This window comes from Lissotriton vulgaris, unplaced genomic scaffold (genome assembly GCF_964263255.1).
Source record: "Lissotriton vulgaris unplaced genomic scaffold, aLisVul1.2 SCAFFOLD_2213, whole genome shotgun sequence".
Classification (NCBI taxonomy): domain Eukaryota; kingdom Metazoa; phylum Chordata; class Amphibia; order Caudata; family Salamandridae; genus Lissotriton; species Lissotriton vulgaris.
In genome coordinates this window covers 347,310-369,543 of record NW_028245855.1, presented here as the reverse complement: position 1 = coordinate 369,543, position 22,234 = coordinate 347,310, and positions in this window count along the sequence as shown.

Sequence of the window (22,234 nt, the reverse complement as noted above, 5' to 3'; positions counted from 1 at the left end):
ATTTAATTTTACGATTATAAAAAAAAAGGAAACACAGATTGAGAATCATTTGCTTTCTGTCTGTATTTAGGTGCAAGAATTAGTATATGAACAGAAAACTGGGATCCGTATTAATGCGTGATACTGCAGTGTTGTCATCAATCGCCCGCTTTAGCAGCTAAAGTGGGGGTTGTCATTGGGACCCATAGCCTGGTAAAACTTCAATCTAAAAAGTTAATTTGCCTCATTTTTAGAGCGAAGCCTAGCTAAAGGCATCTAGTCGACATTCAGAAAGCTTTCCTGGGATTGTGGTCTGCCCTTTGCTTATTATTGGCTGGCTTTCTATTTGCTAGCTTTATTTATTTTAGGATGTTCAGTGTGAGTTTGTCCCTCCCTAGGAGTAAAGAATTTTCACACTACCTCTCCTTGTATCTTCCACTCCTTTGTGTAAACAGGCCTGTAAATTTTGTCCTTATCTTGTCACATTTGCTGTGCATTCAAAGACTGAGAGGTCAAATGTCAGGCCGTGTCTTCCAAGGGAGCTTGTTGTTTACTTTCCTTTCTCTGACTTCAAAGTGAGAGGATTTAGGTGACAATCTTGCTGATACTGTGGATAGGAAAGTTTTTTTGTAGCACACAACAACATATAAATAAACTGCAAGTATTTCAGAATACATCAGAATTAAGAAAGCACAAATGAAACACATTTTACATTATTGGAAACAAATACTTTAATATGATCAAACCAATCAGAACACTACATTCTGCCATTTCCACACATTATCGTTTGTGCACTATATAGTTTTATTAATAAAACTCTGTACAAATGTGATGGTCATTTCAATTGTAAATGTTTTGTCTGTTGTAATAGCAGTGTGCTACCACACCATGCACTGTACATTGTTCTACTCTACTCTGCACCACTCTACTTTACACCATGCCATAACACTCAACTCTGCACAACTCTTCCCTACGCCACTGCACTCTACGCCACTTCGCTGTACACTTCTCGGCTCTGCACCACTCTACTCTATGCCAATGCACTCTACGCCACTGTACACTTCACCACTGCGCTCAACACCACTCCAGTCTAATCCACTCCACTCGGCACAACTACACTCTACGCCACTCTCTATAATAGTGCTTTCTATGCCACTGCATTCTACTCTGTACCACTCAACTCTACGACAATCCACTGTAAACTACTCTAAACATCTCTGCAATATTGCACTCTATGCCACTACATTCTACACCACTTTAATCTACCCCATTACACTGTACGCCACTCTACGCCACTGCACTCTACCCTGCACCACTCCATTCTATGCCACTTCAGTCTACTATGAATTAATCTACTCTACACTACTGCCCTGTACTCTACTCTGTGCCACTGTACTCTCTGCCAGTTCACTTCATACCACTCTACATCACTGCACTCTACAACATTCTATGCCACTGCACTCTACAACACTTTACTCTGCAACACTCTACTCTCTACCACCGAACTATCTGCACTACTGCTCTCTATGCAACTGTACTCTATGCCATTGCGCTCTGCACCACAGTACTCCATGCCTCTGAACTCGACGCCAATCTACTCAACACCACTCATCGCCACTTCACACTTCTGCACTTTGCGACACTCTAGCTTGCACTACTGTGTACTTTGCAATGCACTGTATGCTACTGCACTTTGCAACACTTCTTTCTTTACCTCTGTGCACTATGCCACTGCACTTTATGGCCCTCTGCTCTACTCTGCACCACTCTGTGCCACTGCAGCCTACTATGCAACAATCTAATCAACATCACTGCATTCAACGCTGCTGAATTCTATGTAATTGTACTCTGCAACACTCTACGCCAGTGGTTCCCAAACTTTTGACTCCTGAGGACCCTCTTTGAGTCACCACTGGAAGCCGGGGACCCCCAAGCAATTCATATGATTTAAATTTCAAACATTAAAACAGTAATTCGAAAAAAAAGAAACACACATGTGCACATAAAACAAATATTCAAATCACTAAGGATTTTAGGGGCATATATACAAGCCTCTATCGCCATGGGAACATCACTTTTTGTGACGATCCCGTGGCATTAGGTGTTTCGCCTTATTTACAAGGCACTGTTTAGTTACTTAACATGGCTTAACACTGCTTTGTAAATAAGGCCCCCTTTCACGCAATGCTTAGCATGAAAGGGGTGGGCAGAGTGTGTTGCGGTGGGCGTTCTATCACAACACCCATTGATTTTGATGCTGCCCCCTATTTACAAGGGCAGCATAAATAGGAGGCAGCACCAAAAATAAGACCAGGGTAAACCAGGTCTTACCTTGGCTAAACCTGGAAAAAAGCTTTATGTCTCCTCGTTTTGCTTTTACCATGTGTGCTGCATAAGGCAGCACACATGGAAAACGCAAATCGAGTTGGATTGTGTATGTTCAGGAAGGTGATCCTTCCTGCACATAAACATTCTTAAAAAAAATTGCATTTTGTAACTTCTATGTGTGCTGCATTAAGCAGCACACATAGAAGTGACAAAACTGCATTTCAAGATTGTTTATGAGCAGGAAGGGGGGCCTTCCTGTACATAAACAATCTTCCCCTGCACTCAGACACCCTTGCACTATGGTGCAAGCGTAGCTGCGTTGCCGCTACACTGCTAAGTGTAGCACCAGCACAGGAGGAAACGCAGGGCTGTACCATATTCTTGGAAATATGGTGCTGACCTGCGTTTCTGAAGTGGCGGAGCGTGTGGTTAAGCCAAGGAGGCTAACGACACACCCGCCACTTCTGTTGCAAATATGTAACCCCCTTACTATTTTATATTGAAAGAATTTGCAAATAAACAAAACAATTTAATGGGAAGGTTGGTGCTGCATCTCTGTGACTAACTTTTAAATGGTTAGTTTCATTTCGCAGTACGAGGCTCCTGCTCCTGCCAGGGCAAGACTGGAAACCCAAAGCAGCCCTCACAAATGTTTTCAGACCAGTCCCCATACGGTGCACTACAAGTGGAGTGAGTGAGCCTGTCTACTAGAAAGGGGCTTTGGGAGGGTCTCCCCCTAAGAAACTTAGGAAACAATGGTGCAGTCTACAACACATTTATCATTATATATTGAATTGTATTCGCTTTTAACGAATAGTAAATGAAGTCCTTGCTGTGCAGCAGGATACAACAATCTTTGTTGGGGTTCTCTAATGGTTCCCTTATTATCACCCTCCAACAGCGCCTCTTATCTCTTCATAGTCCCAGTTGTCACATGTATTTTATTTGTTTTATAGCATCTCACGTACAAATTGTAGGATGTCAGAGCACTTTACATCACACACATATAGACACAATGCATCATACATGTAAATCAGAGTAAACAAAATGTTACATAAGGCAAAGGGGACTACAAGGTGTAGGATTCACATGTCATCCATACTGGTAGGCATTTTTAAAGAGTGCTTGGTCTGGAGAAGCACAAACTTGGGGTTCAGAAAATAACACATTGGTTATCATTGACTTTAATAATAACAATGTATTTCCACGCAAATAAACCTTTATAGCAGCATCAGGATAATGAAAGCCTGGAAAAAACATAAGATACTAACTGGTACCATGCAGTATGCAAGCAGCTCTTTGATGAAAGTTTACAGGTCACTGTGCAAGATTACGGTTGTTGCTTATGAACTGCACAGTAACAAAAGAATCTCTGTGACAAAAGCAGTAACCCACTCACCTATGCACATAAAATACTGTTTTTTAAAATGCATGGCACACGTTCTTTGCAGTAGGCATATTAACCCTTTGTGCTACATTACATAACTCAAAGCTGTCACTGGACAAAACTCTCATCTCTCTCCAGCAGACACATTAATTGTATTGTCTTGACACATTTATTGTTGCTTGAAAACTGCTAATTATAGAAGGAATTTTGCAATGCTTTTAAAGCTGTTGCCTGTGGACCCCCTGGGAATGTGTCACGGACCCCCACACGGACCCCTGGGGGTCAGCGGACCACAGTTTGGGAAACACTGCTCTACGCCAATGCACTCTACACCAGTCCACTCTTTGCTACTCTACTGTACGCAACTACACTCTATGCCACTCCAATACACGCCACTCTATTGAATTTCACTCTACAACACTCTACTCCCCTCTTTGCAATTCCACTCTTGACACTCCATACCACTCTCCCCAGTGCCACTAACTTTTTGCTATGCTGAACAGCAGCTGCGCTGGTTTACAACATGGCTAAAACACATTGGAAAAGCCAATAGCTCATGCGTAAGTGAGACCTATTGGTTTTGCCAATGCTTGTTAGATTCTGCAAGCAAAAGCTGTGTTATAGCATGTATGGTAAAGACATATGTATGGTTAGACTTATCAGATAAGTCTTACCCCCGACCCCTGCCTCCCGCACGGAGACTTAAAACTACCCCCTTCCTCCTCAAAACCAACCTCCTCCCCGAACCGTAAAAACTTTCCTGCCCCCAGCCTTAAAAAACGACACATCCTCCCCTAAGCCCTAAAAACGACCCGACCTCCACTGAGCCCTAAAACTACCCTGTCCCTGTAATCCCTAAAGAGTATCCTGATCCCTGCCCCACACTCAGAACCCTAAAACGGCCCCCAAAGCCCTCTCCCTGAGACCTAAAACTACACCCTCGATCCTAATTAACTAACTCCCTTCCTTGCCCTGACCTAAGCCCTAAAAACGACCTGACTCCCTCGAGCCCCAAAAACTTTGCTTACACCCCAACCTAAAAAGAACCCTGACCCCCAGCCCTGAAAACTGACCCAGCCCTTAAAACTATCCCCACCCCCCAAAATTCAGCCCCACTCACCTCACTGCGTCTTCTCCTGATCCTTCCTCCTGTCACCCAGCAGCAGACCGCGCACTGCCTTAACCACACATATGTGTGGTTAAATCCTATGCGTGTTTAAGGCAAGCGTAGTAGTGCTTGCGTTGTTGCATTGTTGGAACACACGTGGCTCTGACCGCGTTGTTCTGACGGTTTCCCTGAAACAATATATGAAGTCCCGGATGGATTTATGGGTGTATGGCTGAAAACACTGACCCCATAGGATGGATGAACTGGTAAAAGGATGGATTGAATGGTCAGTGAATGTATAGATGGACGGATGGAAGGGTGAATGGTCTGACTTACCTGCTTTGTTGTTTCTGTGTAAATAGGGCACTAGTTCTAAGTGGGAGGACATTTTCATTTTCTGGCTTCTCCCTTGCGTGATAGTGTCTTGAACAAACCTTTTTGCCACCTCCCATGAGCGAGGCTTCGGTGCCTGAGCATGGCTAGCACTGGGCATGTTCTGGCAGAAGAGCCTTGCATAAGGGAGTCTTGGCTAAGCTTTGCAAGCAATAGTATCGAGTTTCCTGTGCCAGTTGCTCCCCTCCTTGCCGTCTTATTTGTAATCTTATTTTTGGAGGGTCAGGCAGCAAATTGTTGCTGGCCTTCAACTTTATAAATAAAAGCTCTTTTGTCTCTCTCTCTCTCTGTCGGTCTCTTTTTATGTATGTGTATATATATATATAATATCTTACAGATTCATCTATAAATGGTAAACAAAATGTGCATGGGTCTTGAAATGTGCACTTGCCTACAAAATGACACAACCACCAGTGGCACCTTTTTATCACCCCCACCCCCATTTTGTACATGCTGTACAATGTGGCTATTTGATATGGTCTGTAAAAAAAAGAATAAAAACACCAATTTTGATTAGAATTCACATGTTTTATTGGCATCCTGAATATTGAAAAAATATCATTCCAATGAATGATAATGACTGGTAGTTTGGTTTTCATTGATTTAAAATGGTGTTATAGGGTACAAGCACACATGTGGTTGAGTTTATCGAAGTGGCAACACCCTGCCAGCGCAGGTAGACTTCGCATGTATCTATATTGACACCCCTTACAATTTATTGAAAGTCAGTAGGCCTGCCTTATTTAAAACAAGACCACCTCATATTGTAATGCTGCATCCAGTATAGGTGTGGAGGTAGGATTGTGATTATGGGGTTCAGGACCCTCTAGGGGAGAAATATGAAACTAATGTGTCACCAAGTGAATTTCCATCAGCCTTTTGAACTTATTTGTAATTTATTATGTATTATTTAGTAGGGTGTGTGTAATAAAATAAAGTCTATTTTTTATTGTTTACAAGAAAAAGCACTGATGGCACAATAATTAGAATATTGTTGTCGCGTACCAGAAAATTGGATTTGCTACCCCACACCTTCTCCACTGAGCAGACCTTGAGCTGCTCTGATTCACTACCCTGAGCGAGTCAAGTGCCCCAATGGGGTACTTGGTTGCCAGTAATAAGACAATTTCAGACCTATTACTTGTAAAGGGCTCTCATCCTTCGCTACTGATAACCCAATCTCTTACACCTACATTAAGGCCCCTGGTTATTCTTGGTCTGGCAAGCTCTTTCTCATTCCAGTGGACATTTTAACTCTCAATCGCCCATTCTAGCCTTCTCTTCTTTTACAGATAACAGGAAACTCAGAGTGGTTGTCTATAACAGTGACCAGTAGAAGCTTTGAAATACTCTTCCCAAAAATATGAAGTAAAAAAAGAATCTTGCAATCTTTATGAAAAAATTAAGGCGGGACTTTTTTTTAACTAAATGCATGGATATCAGTTATGACCATGGTACTTTTTCATCAAACTTCACCTGTTTTTTCCTTCTGGATAATATAACTTTCACTCTTTTTCTGCATATACAGTTGTGTATGCTCTATTTTTCAGTCAGACCTGTTTTTTGGTCACTACTATCAAACTGCTTTTAGCTGCCTGTAGGCAAAAGCCTCTTGTAGACCATACCAAAAGCTTACAATGGGATTCAAAGCACCCTTTGCTTACCAGTGGTTGACTTGATTATGACTCATTTGCTTTCTTCTTATTCAATGGCTTGCCTTCCTCTTCTTGTGTGTGTCAGTTCCGTGGAGAAAAGCCTCTTTACCATCATCTTTATTGGCTGACTTGTGTATTTCCAATGTTTACATTTAGGGAACTACTTTTTAGGTCTCGGACTAGCGAAGGTTGCGCTTGTGCAGTCTCACTCCGAGACTTTATGTCTACAGTATGGGGGCTTACACCCGCCCCTCTTCTCCATTGGCTGGCTTCCTAAACGGAGGCAAGCCATTGGAGGAGAGTGGCGTCACTCAGTTGAAGAACGGATTCGGGGACATGTTTTTTCTTTTCTTTCTGTTTTCTTTCCCTCCTCTTCCCATTGGCTAGAATTTCACATTCCAGCCAATGGGAAGAGGAGAGAACGAAAACTATACCCCAAATCCGAAAATGACGGGGCTTTCTCCGAGGCATTCCTGCTAATGCCTCGGAGAAAGATGGTGGTGTTTTGGTGCTTTCGCAGGCTATCCATGTGTTTTACAAAGATAGACACGTGTGAAAGCCCAGGAAAATGTCCCATTACCGAAGTAGGCCTGCATATTGTTTTAACTTTTTACAGCGAGCCAAGGAAAGCTTCTTTTGAATATGATGGGTCGCTAGATGCCGTTCTCGACCTCGGCTCGGGTTTTCCCTGTGTGTATGGCGTGGTCCACTTTCCAGACGGAGCTCGCTAACTATTAACAACCACTCTCTCGCTCCTCCTTGAAACCAGTCTGTTAGCCCCCTGTCGCCTCTTCCACTGCCCCTCTGTGGCTTCACACGGCCTGGGTCCCTCCTCCTACCTTGTGGTGGTTCGTGTAGGGGCTCCCATGTGCCGGCTCCTCCCCCCCCCTTCCCCGGCCGAGAGCAGCACGAGGACCAGCAGCGCCAGCTCAGCCACCGCAGCCAGCCCTGCCCGAGCCGCCTGCACGCTGCCCAGGCTCTGAAGAGCAGTCCTGCGCTCCCACTATGGTGGTGCTTTTCGAGCGGAAGAGCAGCGGGGCCGCCTCTGGGGCTGAGCAGCTGCCGTAGGAACTAGGGCGGCCGCTGTGTTAGGCCGTGGCGCAGAGTCTGAATAGGTGGGCCCCTTCTGCCCCCACTGGCCCGCCCCCCTCCCCCTAGTATTTCAGGTGATCCGGCGGTGGCGTTCTGGCGCTCGTTGGCCTGGCTTTAATTGGACCTGTTCTGCGTATGGCCGCGTCCCTTCCCCGGCCTCTCCTCAACTGTGCTGTACTGACTGGCCCTGAGGTCTAGGCCCTGCTCCTGGCCTAGTTCAATACTGGTGCCCTGAGTTCAGGTCTGGACCTCTGCACACCCGTCCTCTGCAGGCCGGAGGTGCCCAATGCAGGAAAGCCCAGGAGCTCTCTGGGCCTTTCAGTCGTCAGTGGGGGGGGGGGGGTGCTCTTTGCACTGTGGCCAACCTGGTCCTTCATCCGCTGTGTTACTCGTAAGGGCCCTCAGAGTGCCCCGATCTCAGCTTCCTCTCAGTCGGGCCCAGCCGGGCCGCTTCTCCACCGATCACCCCTCCCTGCTGTCGGGGGGGGGGGGGGGGAGCACGACTCAAGCGCTCTCAGACTCTCCGACTCCCCTCAGTCTCGCCTCTCTGGCCGGCCTTGTCATCCCGGTTTTTCTGTGCCTCTGTTCCCTGCGTGTCATCCCGGTTTTTCTGTGCCTCTGTTCCCTGCTTGTCATCCTGGTTTTTTCGTGCCTCTGTTCCCTGCTTGTGATCCAGTTTTCGTGCCTCTGTTCTCTGCCCATGGTCCCTAGGTACCTTTTGGGTTCCCTTGTTATTATTAAAAAGTCTGTTCTCTGCTTGTCATCCCGGTTTTCGTGCCTCTGTTCCCTGCTTGTGTCTCTGTTCCCTGCTTGTGATCCGGTTTTCGTGCCTCTGTTTCCTGCTTGTGATCCGGTTTTCGTGCCTCTGCTCCCTGCTTGTGATCCGGTTTTCGTGCCTCTGCTCCCTGCTTGTGCCTCTGTTGCCTGCTTGTGCCTCTGCTCCCTGCTTGTGCCTCTGTTCTCTGCTTGTGCCTCTGTTTCCTGCTTGTGATCCGGTTTTTGTGCCTCTGTTCCCTGCTTGTGCGTCTGTTCCCTGCTTGTGATCCGGTTTTTGTGCCTCTGTTCCCTGCTTGTGCCACTGTTCCCTGCTTGTGATCCGGTTTTCGTGCCTCTGTTCCCTGCTTGTGCCTCTGTTCCCTGCTTGTGATCCGGTTTTTGTGCCTCTGTTCCCAGTTTTTGTGCCTCTGTTCCCGGTTTTTGTGCCTCTGTTCCCGGTTTTCGTGCCTCTGTTCCCTGCTTGTGATCTGGTTTTCGTGCCTCTGTTCCCTGCTTGTGCCTCTGTTCCCTGCTCGTGCCTCTGTTCCCTGCTCGTGCCTCTGTTCCCTGCTCGTGCCTCTGTTCCCTGCTCGTGCCTCTGTTCCCTGTTTGTGATCTGGTTTTCGTGCCTCTGTTCCCTGCTTGTGATCCGATTTCCGTGCCTCTGTTCCCTGGGGCGTTACTAGGCAGAGAGCTGTGTGTGTGGCTCTCTATGAGTGTGTGTGGCTCTCTGTGAGGGTGTGTGGCTCTCTGTGAGTGTGTGTGTGCGTGACTGTGTGTGGCTCTGTGTGTGTGTGTGTGTGGCTCTGTGTGTAGCTCTGTCTGTGTGTGGCTCTGTCTGTGTGTGTGTGGCTCCGTCTCTGTGTGTGTGTATGGCTCTGTGTGTGTGTGGCTCTGTGTGTGTGTGTGGCTCTGTGTGTGTGTGTGGCTCTGTGAGTGTGTGGCTCTGTGTGTGTGTGTGGCTCTGTCTGTGTGTGTGTGTGTGTGGCTCTGTGTGTCACGGTCTGTGTGTGTGTGTGTGTGTGTGGCTCTGTGTGTGTGTGTGTGTGTGTGGCTCAGTCTGTGTGTTGCTCTGTATGTGGGTGGTTTTCGTGCCTCTGTTCCCTGGGGTGTTACTGGGCAGAGAACTGTGAGTGTGTGTGGCTCTCTGTGTGTGCGTGACTCTGTGTGTGGCTCTCTGTGTGTGTGGCTCTGCCTGTGTGTGTGGCTCTGTCTGTGTGTGTGGCTCTGTGTGTGTGGCTCTGTGTGTGGCTCTGTCTGTGTGTGTGGGGGGGGCTCTGTGTGTGTGTGGGGGGGGCTCTGTGTGTGGCTCTGGCTGTGTGTGTGGCTCTGTGTGTTTGGCTCTGTGTGTGTGTGGCTCTGTGTGTTTGGCTCTGTGTGTGTGTGGCTCTTTGTGTGTGGCTCGGTCTGGCTCTGTGTGTGTGGGTGCGTGTGGCTCTGTGTGTGTGGGTGTGTGTGGCTCTGTGTGTGGGTGCGTGTGGCTCTGTGTGTGGGTGCGTGTGGCTCTGTGTGTGTGGGTGCGTGTGGCTCTGTGTGTGCGTGTGGCTCTGTGTGTGGGTGCGTGTGGCTCTGTGTGTGTGGGTGCGTGTGGCTCTGTGTGTGTGGCTCTGTGTGTGTGGCTCTGTGTGTGTGTGGGTGCAAATGCAATAAGTCTCGCATTTGCGAGAGATTAAGCTATTGGCATTGTAAATGACAATGCCATTTATTTCTATGTTTAAAAACTAAAATAATGTCAGGAGCAATACCAATAGCTCAAACTTTAACAAGTGCAAGACCATTGCATTGTAAATGCTTGTTACCTTCTGTTAAGCATGTTTTCTTACTCTCTATGGTGCTATCTGCCTCCCCCGGTTTTACTTTTTTCAAGAGCCTGTGAGCTGCCATTTGATGCTGGGCCCAAACCAGGACTTTCACATGTCTCCATTGCTCCTCATCCCGTGATCACTTTTCTTTGCTTCCCTCCCACCCACCACTACTCACTCCTCCCACCCCCACACATTTGCAGTCTAATATTTTTTAGGGTACATTTTTTTTGTACAGCCTGACAGCAGCTCTTTGCTGACATTCATTCCCCTAAATGATTTTAGATCGGTAAGTGAAAAAATAAATTAAAAAGGACAATTAAATCTTTTTCATTCTGTAGGTGCGTGCATGCATGATGGTGCATACATGTATGTATGTTAAAACATATACATTAACCTACAAAATGATGATTTCCCAGCAACTGCGGTCACGTCAGTGCACGAATTATTATTAATATTTTTTTTCCTCCAATGTTTCACAACATTAGCAAAAAGCATTGCCAAATTGAATTGGTAACCAGGCTTGACCTATTGACTTTGGAAATGGTTGTTTATTATATCATGTTATTTTCTGTGAGTATCCTTGAAGCTGGGTTTTTGCTATTTGATCTCATTTTCTTTGTTTAAGTCTTTCTTTTTCACTGTGCCTAGAAACCAGACCAGCGATATTGTTTGGCTTAAAAAATGGCCTTGTTGCTAGGATAAACGCGTCCAAATGGTAAAATGTAATTTTGTCTAGGGCTTTAAAAATCTATGTCATGGACCCAATGATGAATGAGATCTTACTATATTTGTAGTGCTGCTGCTCAGCCAACGCTGGTTTCTATGGCACTTGTGGGCAGGATGTTCAGAGGGCAGGAGAGGTGCGGGGAACACTGGCGGGCTGCCACATTCCTCTCAGTTACCTGGCGGCGTTATAATCCCCTGCATCTGCACTCTTGTTCCGGGGGCATGGTGGCTAGGAGAGTCCTCTGGGGTTTTCTTCCAAGAATCCTATAGTGGGAATTCATGGGCTATAGCTTCCCGATCCAAGATGGCGGCCACCCAATAGACTGTCATTAGGTCTTCTCAATCCATAATGGCGCCAATCCTTTCAATGTAATTTCATTGGGTCTTGGGTATAAATGGAACTCTCTTTCCCTGTGTCGCAATGCTCCGGCAGTCCTGTCATAGCCTCTTCGCTCTCAACTCGTTTCTAGTTACTCCTGGTTCCTGATTGGTATTTTTCTCCCTGGTTAGGTCGAGCATTCGAGACGTCTTGTTTTTTCCTTGTGCATCTGCCTTCCCCTGGTTGCTGACCTGTTCCTTGGATTCCTTACCTACCCTTTGAATCTATAGTCCACCCTGCTCTACTCTGCTATCCTTTGAGGTTTTTACCCACTGGGTTTTTTCCTCCGACATGGTTTTTTTTCTGGCAGGCACTATCTGCTTTGGTGCTGACCCTAGACACCAGGCCAGCAACCTGCCAGCTTTATGTGCATGCCAATATGACCACAGGTTCTGGCTGGGCTGCTTGACATCCAAATGACGATGTCATAAGGGTGTGCTCGTTAACAACAAGCGGGGGTTGCTGAACTGTTCCTAGGGGGTATTAAGGAAGATTGGCTTTACCGAAGGTGTATATTAGCACCATTGGGCATCCATTATGTTGGACTTGTTTGCCTCACACACCCCGAAGGATGTCATGCTTCATCATCAGCGGTTGCTCCTCGTCGGGGAGGCGGTGCAATCCCCGACGGGCTCACCTCAAAGAGGGGCTCTTTGGCGGAGATCTTTTTGTCCAACTGCCTGTTGGTGAAGTGCGGGTATGTGGGCCAGGGCAATCAGTATCCTGAATTGGAAGGGTGAATTAAAATGTAGTAGAGGGTGCCGGAAAACTACTTTATTCTGGAGGTCCTCCTACTACCATTAAAAGGTGTGGTTAGCTCGTTGGGTCACGGAGAGTTAAGTAGCGTAACCCAAAGCAAGACTAAAGTGAAGGTCGGTCAACATGTTTCTCGCATGGGAAATTCCCGCGATTCGTCAGGACCTAGTGATGTGGTGAGTGAAGAGTTAAAAAAGAAACCATGCTAGTGTCATGAATCTCATGTGGTTTACCTCAGGGGATAATCCTATGCCTATAGGTCTTGGACTAATGGCCACCTGAGTTGTCGGCGGGTCGGTACAACAGGAGTTGCCTATAAATCAGGCTCAAATTACCCGTGTCCGTGTAGAGTCACCTACCCATCACCGCCGAGCTCGAATAGGTCAAGGGTGTGCTGCCATGCTTGATTAGAAGAAAACTCTATGGCTGCTGAGATTATCTTGCATGTGGGGCAGAACGTTTGTGGCTCCCTCGGGCTGCCATCTATTGATCACCCGAACTTTCACCTTATTCTCCGAAAGGTGGCTTGATGTCATGATAAATGGGTGCATTGAAAGCAAAACTTCCTGCTGGTTCGGAGCTAGACCTTTGTTCAGGCCCCTGGTTTGGATAAAATCTGGGCCTGCAGTCAGTGCTCAAAAAGATGTGCATCACCTGGAATATAGTACCTGGGCATTCCCCCTGCGTTGCTGGGCCGCTGGCAGGGTTCAGAGGCAGGGAGGAGGGGAGAGGCGGTAAAAAAGAATATCCAAAAACTTACCTGATTACCGGGTCTCTCCTCTGCTGCAGGAAGCAATTAGCTCCCAGGCTCCCCCCCGTAATGCAGCGTTGTGATTGGTCTGAGCCCGTGCTTTAATGCACTGAGAGTGCGTTACATGAAGAAGGCCTACAACCGGCCCAACTCAAACTACCTTCTGCCTGCCCATTGTAAATGTAAATTGATACTTGTATAGCGCACTACTCACCCACAAGGGTCTCAAGGCACTTGTATGAATACCACTGTGGAACCCATCCTGGCTTTCCCTGTGAGGCGTCCACTCCTGGGCACTCCCAAGGTGGAGGCCAGGCATCCTTAGCGTTGTGGGGGCCGTTGTGGAGATTAAGCAAGCTATTGCCCAAAGTTGCAGAGTGGGACTCCATGATTGGAATAGGCACCGAGGCGAGAATTATCAGGTCCGTGGAATTTTTGAGCCCATGACCCGCCGAGGCAGGGAATTGAACCCTGGTCCCAGGCTAGACCTCTGCATCAGGGTCTGCTGCTCTAATCATTGAGCCACACTTCTCCACACTACTCCACACTTCTCCCAGTCCCCGGGGGAGCCCATTGGGTGCGTAATTCTCCCTAATTTTGTCAGTAGTTTCTTAACCTCCGTAGTTGGATACCTCTATAATTACCACATAGGTACTTTAAGAGGTGCTAAATTTGAATGTTTGGTTATTCCTTTTTAAGTCTGGATTTTTAAAGTGCTGCTGTCAAAGGGACATATTGCTAACAATATACACAATCCGTGCTTTGTGTCTGCCCCTTTCAGCAACTGACTTCTTCAGCCAGCCTCTTTCAGACATTAGGTAGAGACTTTATCAATTACATCTTGGTTTGTATTGTTTGGTGTTTATATTTTCCGATTTTCTTGTGAGGCCTAAAGCGATTTGGTGAGTCCCAGTGACGTCCGAGATTCAATAGGAACTGCGGAAACTCAATAGTGTGGTTTGCGCTGACATGACAGTAAATGGTATCGGAATCTGACAATATAATGCTATATTTTATATAATGGTACAGCTGCAGTAGGGTTTGCCAAAGTGTTATTATTAGCCAACAGAGCTACCGCTAGCTCTCTCGGTAGGATAAACGGTTAAGTCAAGCAAGCTTGGGTTTTTTAAATCTGTAACATTTTGCTTGCCGACTGCAGAATGCACACCAACCTGCTGGGCTACCTTACTTGTTCACTGTAGGCAACTACAGTTCCATACTCCCTCGGGGAAGAAATAAGACATGATGAGACAGACGTCTACACTGCAAGACTTGTTGAAAAAGGGTAAAAAAAAACCTTAGATTCTCCGAGGTAAACAGGGAATTTGTGCTCAGCATAGCATAGAACATGGCGACGGGGGCTGCTGCTGGGTGGCCTTGTTGCTTAGGAACCAAGAACTGGCAACCGCACGCTGACGTTTATATATTGTGGACCAGGAAGACGCTGAGTCCCTTTCAGGAGAAGGGTAAAATGGGAGGGCGGGATAGAGAGGAGGCAGTCAGCAGAAAGGGGGTAGGGGCATAGACTGCACCTTCTATGCCCCTACACCCTGCACTGCTTCCATGCCCCCAGGATACTCGACTGTTTACCCCCCTGCCCTCTTTGCTTCACGGGGACAGCGATAGGACGCAGCACGTGGCACAGGTCCTAGTAGGGTCATCATTTTAGCATCCATGGCATAAGACAGAAATGTGCCCCCACTGGAAAATTTGATGAGCGGAATCTAAACTGATACTTTACTTAGCCCCTCCTTGCCCCAGATAAATGTGCACTGTGGCGTACTGAAGGTCTCCCTGCACTGCAGGGGCTGCTGGCCTACATTGTACACCTGGACCACCACGTGAATCCACGCTAGGGAGGAGCCATCAGCAATTTTAGCTTGTGTTTCAAGGGCGATGGAAAACGTGAGATGGGCCCTCGAAAATGGGTGTGGCCTAAGAAGCATATCTAAGAAATCTCCCCATGAGCCCTTGTACTTGAGGGTACAGTCTAATACTTGTGAAATAAAATACCGTAGTTGAAACATTCATACAACTGCGACACAAGACACCTTCAGCATCTCCCTAATCTGGGTCGTAGCAATAAAACACTTGACAAAGTAAATTTTGAAAGTAAACCGCACCATAACTACTTGCTTATCTATACCTTAGAGTAGAGTGTAAAAAGAGGATAATGCAGTTGTTCAGGTGGAATGACATAGAATATTAGGAGCTAGGATATCGGTCGTAACCTATAGAATTCTAGCTGGATAACTGTGAATACCGGATGTTTTTCTTAGAGAGGTTCCACCAGATATCGAATAAACAAAGTGTGAAGCTCGAGTTGTCTGTGATGTCGCTTTGAGTCCAAGGTGAAAATAACTTTTATTCACACTTTAGTCACTCAATTTTTTTCTTCTATTATTCTCCCTTTCTCCTGAACCCCTGCCCTGCAAGCATCTGTCCCTGCTCCAACATATAGTCGGGAACAGAGGAATAATTGAGGAGCCACACGTAAGATGTACAAATCTTTGAGTCGAATGGAACTGTAGCAACCCTCTGAAGTCATGTTGGTTCTTGATCTGCCAGATGAATCTAATTGGAGGATTGTGAGACCAGAGGGAGAGAGTAGGAAGTCAATTGGAGGATATAAAGAGGAATTGACTACTGCAATTCCCTCTACCTGGGAGCAGGAGAAAAACAGCTGTCTAAACTTCAGGCGATCCAAAATGCGGCGGCCAGGGCCTTACTGAACATCCCCAGACGCCACCCCACGTCTAAAGCTATTCGGGAGCTACACTGGCTCCCGGTTAGACGCCGCATTCAATTTAAAGCTCTCTGCCTTGTCCACAGATCTATTCACGGCAAAGGACCCGACGACTTCAACAACCTACTGGCTCGATACATTCCTCCGCGCGCATTGAGGTCTTCCACCCTCGACCTAATCTGCCAACCCAGAATAAACAAAGCCCGCTGGGGGGGAAGGTCCTTCTCCTACCAGGCGGCAAAAATCTGGAACTCGCTACCCCCAGCACTTCGTGCCCAAAAATCCAAAATTATTTTTAGAAAAGACCTAAAAACCTGGCTCTTTGTCTAGACCTATCTGCCCCTCTGCCTTCCTATCATCTGTATCTGTTAGCGCCAAGACGCTGCGGCATTCGTGCGCTCTATAAATATTTCAGTCAGTCAGTCAGTCAAAAAGAGCGAGGCCACTGGAGGAAGATATGATCGTGGAAATACTGCTGTACAACAAGACCGTGGAACAGACGGTAACCGTTGGCACACGATGAGACTAAAGTTACAAGGTGAATGCCCATAAAGAACAGAGGGTGAAGAGTCTTTGAGGAGAGCAATTCAAGAAAGAAAGTCAATGAAGTTTATCGGGAAACAGCTAGAACAGAGTGTGCAAATGAAGTCCATTGATTTTTGTGTAATGTTGCCACAGAGATGTATGAGATTGTGGAAGGGGAACGAAACATACCTCAACGGAGAGACCCTCGAGTGAGGGTTCCTCGAGTTCTAATCCTCCTGCGTCTCTGACAACCAGGAGTCCTTCTACTTTGTTTCCCCTGCAGGTACACAACCATTGGAACCAACCCAGACTCATCCCGGAAACGGAACCTCCCGAGCGCCTTGACCCCGGAAGTCCCGAACCGGAAGCAGCCTACCGGGAAACCGGAAGTCCCACCTCCATCCCAGGGCCCGGAACTATAAAAGACGCCGACGAAGAGAGGAGAACGTTCCCGATAGCCGACTCGTGGCAGGAGACAGCGCACAGAGAACCATCGAGAGAGAGAGAGAGGAGTACGAGGATCGAAGACGGAGAGTTGGAGGACGTCTGGACCGAGGAGTGGTGGAGTCCTCAGGAGGTGGCTGGAGAGCGGCCGTAACTCGCGGAAGAGTTACGGCGGGGCACGTGAGTACCTTGTTACCGTCTCCGTGTACCCCCTTTGTAGATACCTGTAGATATTTGTATCGAGTTAGACCTCACTGTTAGAGCACCTCTGCACTGTATATAAACTAAAGTAGAGACACTTCACTAGTCAATCTTGTATAATATTCCCTACACCCCCCCCCTTCACCAGCGCACCTCCCTTCTACCCTCTCCCACCTCTTTCCCCCCCCCCCTTCTCCACCCCTATCCGCCCCCTTCCTCACGGCTCTCTCTTTTCCCCCGCACGCCCCGGTGTTGGTAACGGTACCAGAGAAGTCTTTACCAAAGGACTAACCCCTGCTTCTCCCTTTTCCCTCCGAGGTCATCCCAACGCCCGGAAGACGTGAAGACCTCTGGAAGATCCCCTGGACCACGTACCGCTGGGAGACGACCAAAGCTACACCTCGGAGTTCTTTATGTACATACCCCCTTACTGTTGTCGAAAAGAACAATAAAAGAGCTACCATAGCCCAATATATACGGCCTCCACGCCTGTTATTCCGGCCCGCAGCAACCCACAGTCCACACCTGGTGTCAGAAGTGGGATCCGGAAGCATGGAGGCCGCCGTGAAGCAACTCGCTGAAAGCCAGGAACTCCTAGGAAAGATGATGGAGCGGTTTCTTAAAACCGCTGAGGATGACCGTGGCCAGCTGCACGATGTCCTGAAAGACCAGGGCACCTCTCAAGATCGAGCCCTTGGGAAGCTTGTGGACGTCATGGGACAATCGAGACCAGCAACTACCCTGCCTTCGGTGGTATTACAAAAGTACGTTCCCGGAGAGGATCCGGACTTCTTCTTTACGAACTTTGAGCGCTTGGCTGAGACTGCTGCTTGGCCCGTTGACCGATGGAGCCACTACCTTGGGCCACTGCTGACGGGCGAACTCCAAACGGCATACCAACAGGCCAATATTCAAGGGCAGACTCCGTACCAGGACATAAAAACGTGCATCCTTGAGCGACTTGGGATCGACGACGAGACCTACAGGACAAGGCTGCGGCAAGTACGGGAAGGACCGCAGGAAACCCCCAGGGCCTTGTCGTTCCGCATCCAAGACCTCACCAACCGCTGGCTGAAGCCCGCCACATCCACCAAAGACGAAATCCTTGCAAAAATCTACTTGGAACAGTTTTTGGCCTCCCTACACCCAGCTACGCAGAAGTGGGTCCGTCAGCACTCGAGACTCACTTTAGACACCGCAGTCGAAATCGCCAGTGCCTTTAGCCGGGCACAGGACTTTCAGAAGAAGGACGAACATCCTTCACGAACGGTCCATGGAAGCCATCCTCGACCCCCGAGGCCGTTAGTACCCCGAAAACCGGAGCCTATTCCTTTTGTTCCCTTCCCAGTGACCCCAAGACCAACTCCTCCCGGCCCTCAATGCTACCATTGTGGGGGTTATGGACATATTGCAAGGTTCTGCCCTCAAAAGGAAGAACCAATGGAGGTCGGCCTTACTAGGAACTATGTATGTCTCACCCAGGAGGCTAGTCCACCTCCCTTCCGATGTCCGGTAAGGATCGACGGTCATCCAATGATGGCCTTAGCTGACTCAGGTTGTCGGCAAAGCGTGATACGACCGCAAGAAATACCCAACCCTCTGGGGCCGATGACTGGCACCGTAGACATCCAGTGTGTACACGGTGATACCCGGAGATATCCCACCACCCGGGTACAGGTACAACAGTACTCGGGAGAGCGTAGTCCCCTTAATGTGGGACTAGTACCCAACCTGCCGGAACAGGTAATCTCGGGCAGTGATTACCACGGACTTCCCCGACTGTTACACAACGCCACCAACTCCTTGGAGAAATGGTGGTCCGAGGCTCCTTTTTCCCGTAATCCTCCTCCTGTGGAGCCCACAACCAAGGCTCCGAAGACAAAAGGGCAAAAGAAGAAAGAGAAAAGGACCTACGCCGCTGCATATCCTGTGCAGGTGGAACTGCATCCCTGGGAAAATGACCGAGAGTTCCGTGCAGCACAACAAGAAGACCCAGTACTACAGGACGCCTGGGGACGAGCCCTTGATAATGAGGATCCCTTGCACGTATGTCCCTATTTCTTTAAACGAAATGGTCTATTGTATAGGAAAGGTGGACCCCAACAAGAATCCCAGCTGCTCGTTCCAGGTCCCTTTCGTGAGAAGGTATTATTCTTAGCACATAGCCATTTGTTAGGAGGCCATTTCGGGGACGACAAAACCGGACAAACGATACTGGAGAAATTCTATTGGCCGGGCATACATAAACAAGTGAGTCAATACTGCAAAGAGTGTCCGGTATGTCAAAAGAACAGTCGATACCGGCCTCCAAGAGTCCCCCTTCAGCCACTCCCCCTTATCGATGTCCCTTTCACCAGGGTGGGGATGGACCTGATAGGTCCCATGTTGCCCTCGAAAAGTGGATGTCGGTACGCTCTCGTTCTCGTGGACTATGCCACTCGATTCCCTGAAGCCATCCCGTTAAAACATCCCACCACTCAGAACATTGCAAGAGCCTTGGTAACCATCTTCACCCGAGTGGGCTTTCCCCGTGAGATATTAACAGACCAAGGTACCCCATTTGTTTCGTCTCTCATGCGTCAGGTGTGTTCACAACTGGGCATAAAACAAATAAGAACTTCTGCCTATCACCCCTAGACCGACGGACTTGTAGAACGGTACAATGCGACTCTAAAGACCACTCTCAAGAAGTTGCTGGGACTAGAAAGCCGTCGCTGGGAGGAAATGCTTCCTTTGGCCCTTTTCGCTATCCGCTGCAAGGTCCAGAGCAGCACAGGGTACTCCCCCTATGAACTCCTCTACGGAAGACCCCCGAGAACCCTCCTAGACATGGCTCGGGAAGCCTGGGAAGCCGAGCCTGACCGTACCCGACCCCTGCCGGAATATGTCGCCAACCTTAAAACTCATCTGGGCCAAATTAGGGAAATCGTGAGGCAGAACCTATTGACCGCCCAAGCCACACAAAAACGGCAATATGACCGGGGAGCCAAACCCAGAACCTTTGTTCCCGGAGACCTAGTGTTACTTCTTATACCCTCATCCGACCACAAACTGCTTGGACAATGGCAGGGCCCTTATCCGGTGACGAAACAGGTAACCCCTGTTACATATGAGATTGAACTAGACCCTGTTCGTAAACAGAGGCAAATCTACCATATAAATTTGCTCAAGAAATGGGAGGGGCCTCAACCCGTGCTCTCCAGCAGGCTCAACCCAGGGGATCCGCTCTTCGTAAAATGTGTTGACCCGGAACTTCCGCCAAACAAGAGACAAGACCTCAGGAAAATCCTATCACCCATACAAAAGGTGTTTTCCACGTCTCCGGGACACACCACAGTCATCGAGCATGCGATCCAAACAGAACCTGGAAAAATCGTGAGACAACGTCCCTACCGCATCCCAGAGGCCCGCCGCAAAATCATCCAAGAGGAAGTACAAGAAATGATGAAAATGGGTATTATCGAGCCCTCCGTTAGTTGTTGGAACTCACCCATCGTGCTTGTTCCGAAACCCGATGGCTCAACAAGATTTTGTATTGACTTCCGGGAAGTCAATAAAGTATCAAGTTTCGACACGTATCCACTACCCCGAGTAGATGAGATGATAGAACGCATTGGACGGGCTCGCTATATCAGCACGCTGGATCTCTGTAAAGGATACTGGCAGATCCCCATGAAGACCGAAGATAAAAAGAAAACGGCGTTCTCTACGCCGGACGGCCTATTCCAGTTTCGAGTTATGCCCTTCGGGCTTCACGGGGCCCCAGCAACCTTTCAACGGGCTATGAACATTGTCCTGCAACCACATGCCCAATACGCAGGAGCTTATCTTGACGATATAGTTATTTATAGCAACGACTGGCCTGAACACCTGTCCCATCTCGAAAGAGTAATCACTTCCCTGGGTGAATATGGGTTCACCATTAACCCTGCTAAAACAACTCTGGCGGCCCAAACCGTGAAATACCTGGGTTACCTCCTCGGGAAGGGGGTTATACGACCTCAAGACAACAAAATAAAAGCCATTCAGTCCATCCCTTTCCCCCAAACCAAAAAGGACCTCCGGGCCTTCCTTGGGCTGTTAGGATACTATCGGAGGTTCATCCCAAACTTTTCTCAGACTGCAGTACCCCTAACCGATCTCCTGAAGAAAACCCCTGGAACAGAAACCCTGCTACGACAACCCTCACCTCAAATGTTGACGGCTTTTCAGACCCTGAAAAATGCACTGTTGTCCGAGCCAGTTCTCATCAGTCCTGACTACACACAACCCTTCGTTCTCCAGACTGATGCCTCGGAACAGGGACTGGGAGCGGTCCTATCCCAAAAAGACCAGTCAGGCATAGAGAGACCTATCCTCTACCTCAGTAGGAAACTCTTTCCCCGTGAGTTGAACTACGCGGTAGTCGAGAAAGAAGCTCTAGCTATTAAATGGGCCATTGAGAGCTTGCGTTATTACCTAGAAGGGCGAGAGTTCATTCTGTATACGGACCACGCACCCCTAGAATGGATGGCACGTAACAGGGGACACAATGACAGGGTCCTACGCTGGTTCTTGTCCTTACAGCCCTACAGATTCCAGACAAAGCATAGAAAAGGGGCCGAGCAGGGAAATGCAGACTACCTATCCAGATATCCCCCACCTTCCACCCCCACAAGAAGGATAGCTAGGGAAAGGGGATGTGGAAGGGGAACGAAACATACCTCAACGGAGAGACCCTCGAGTGAGGGTTCCTCGAGTTCTAATCCTCCTGCGTCTCTGACAACCAGGAGTCCTTCTACTTTGTTTCCCCTGCAGGTACACAACCATTGGAACCAACCCAGACTCATCCCGGAAACGGAACCTCCCGAGCGCCTTGACCCCGGAAGTCCCGAACCGGAAGCAGCCTACCGGGAAACCGGAAGTCCCACCTCCATCCCAGGGCCCGGAACTATAAAAGACGCCGACGAAGAGAGGAGAACGTTCCCGATAGCCGACTCGTGGCAGGAGACAGCGCACAGAGAACCATCGAGAGAGAGAGAGAGGAGTACGAGGATCGAAGACGGAGAGTTGGAGGACGTCTGGACCGAGGAGTGGTGGAGTCCTCAGGAGGTGGCTGGAGAGCGGCCGTAACTCGCGGAAGAGTTACGGCGGGGCACGTGAGTACCTTGTTACCGTCTCCGTGTACCCCCTTTGTAGATACCTGTAGATATTTGTATCGAGT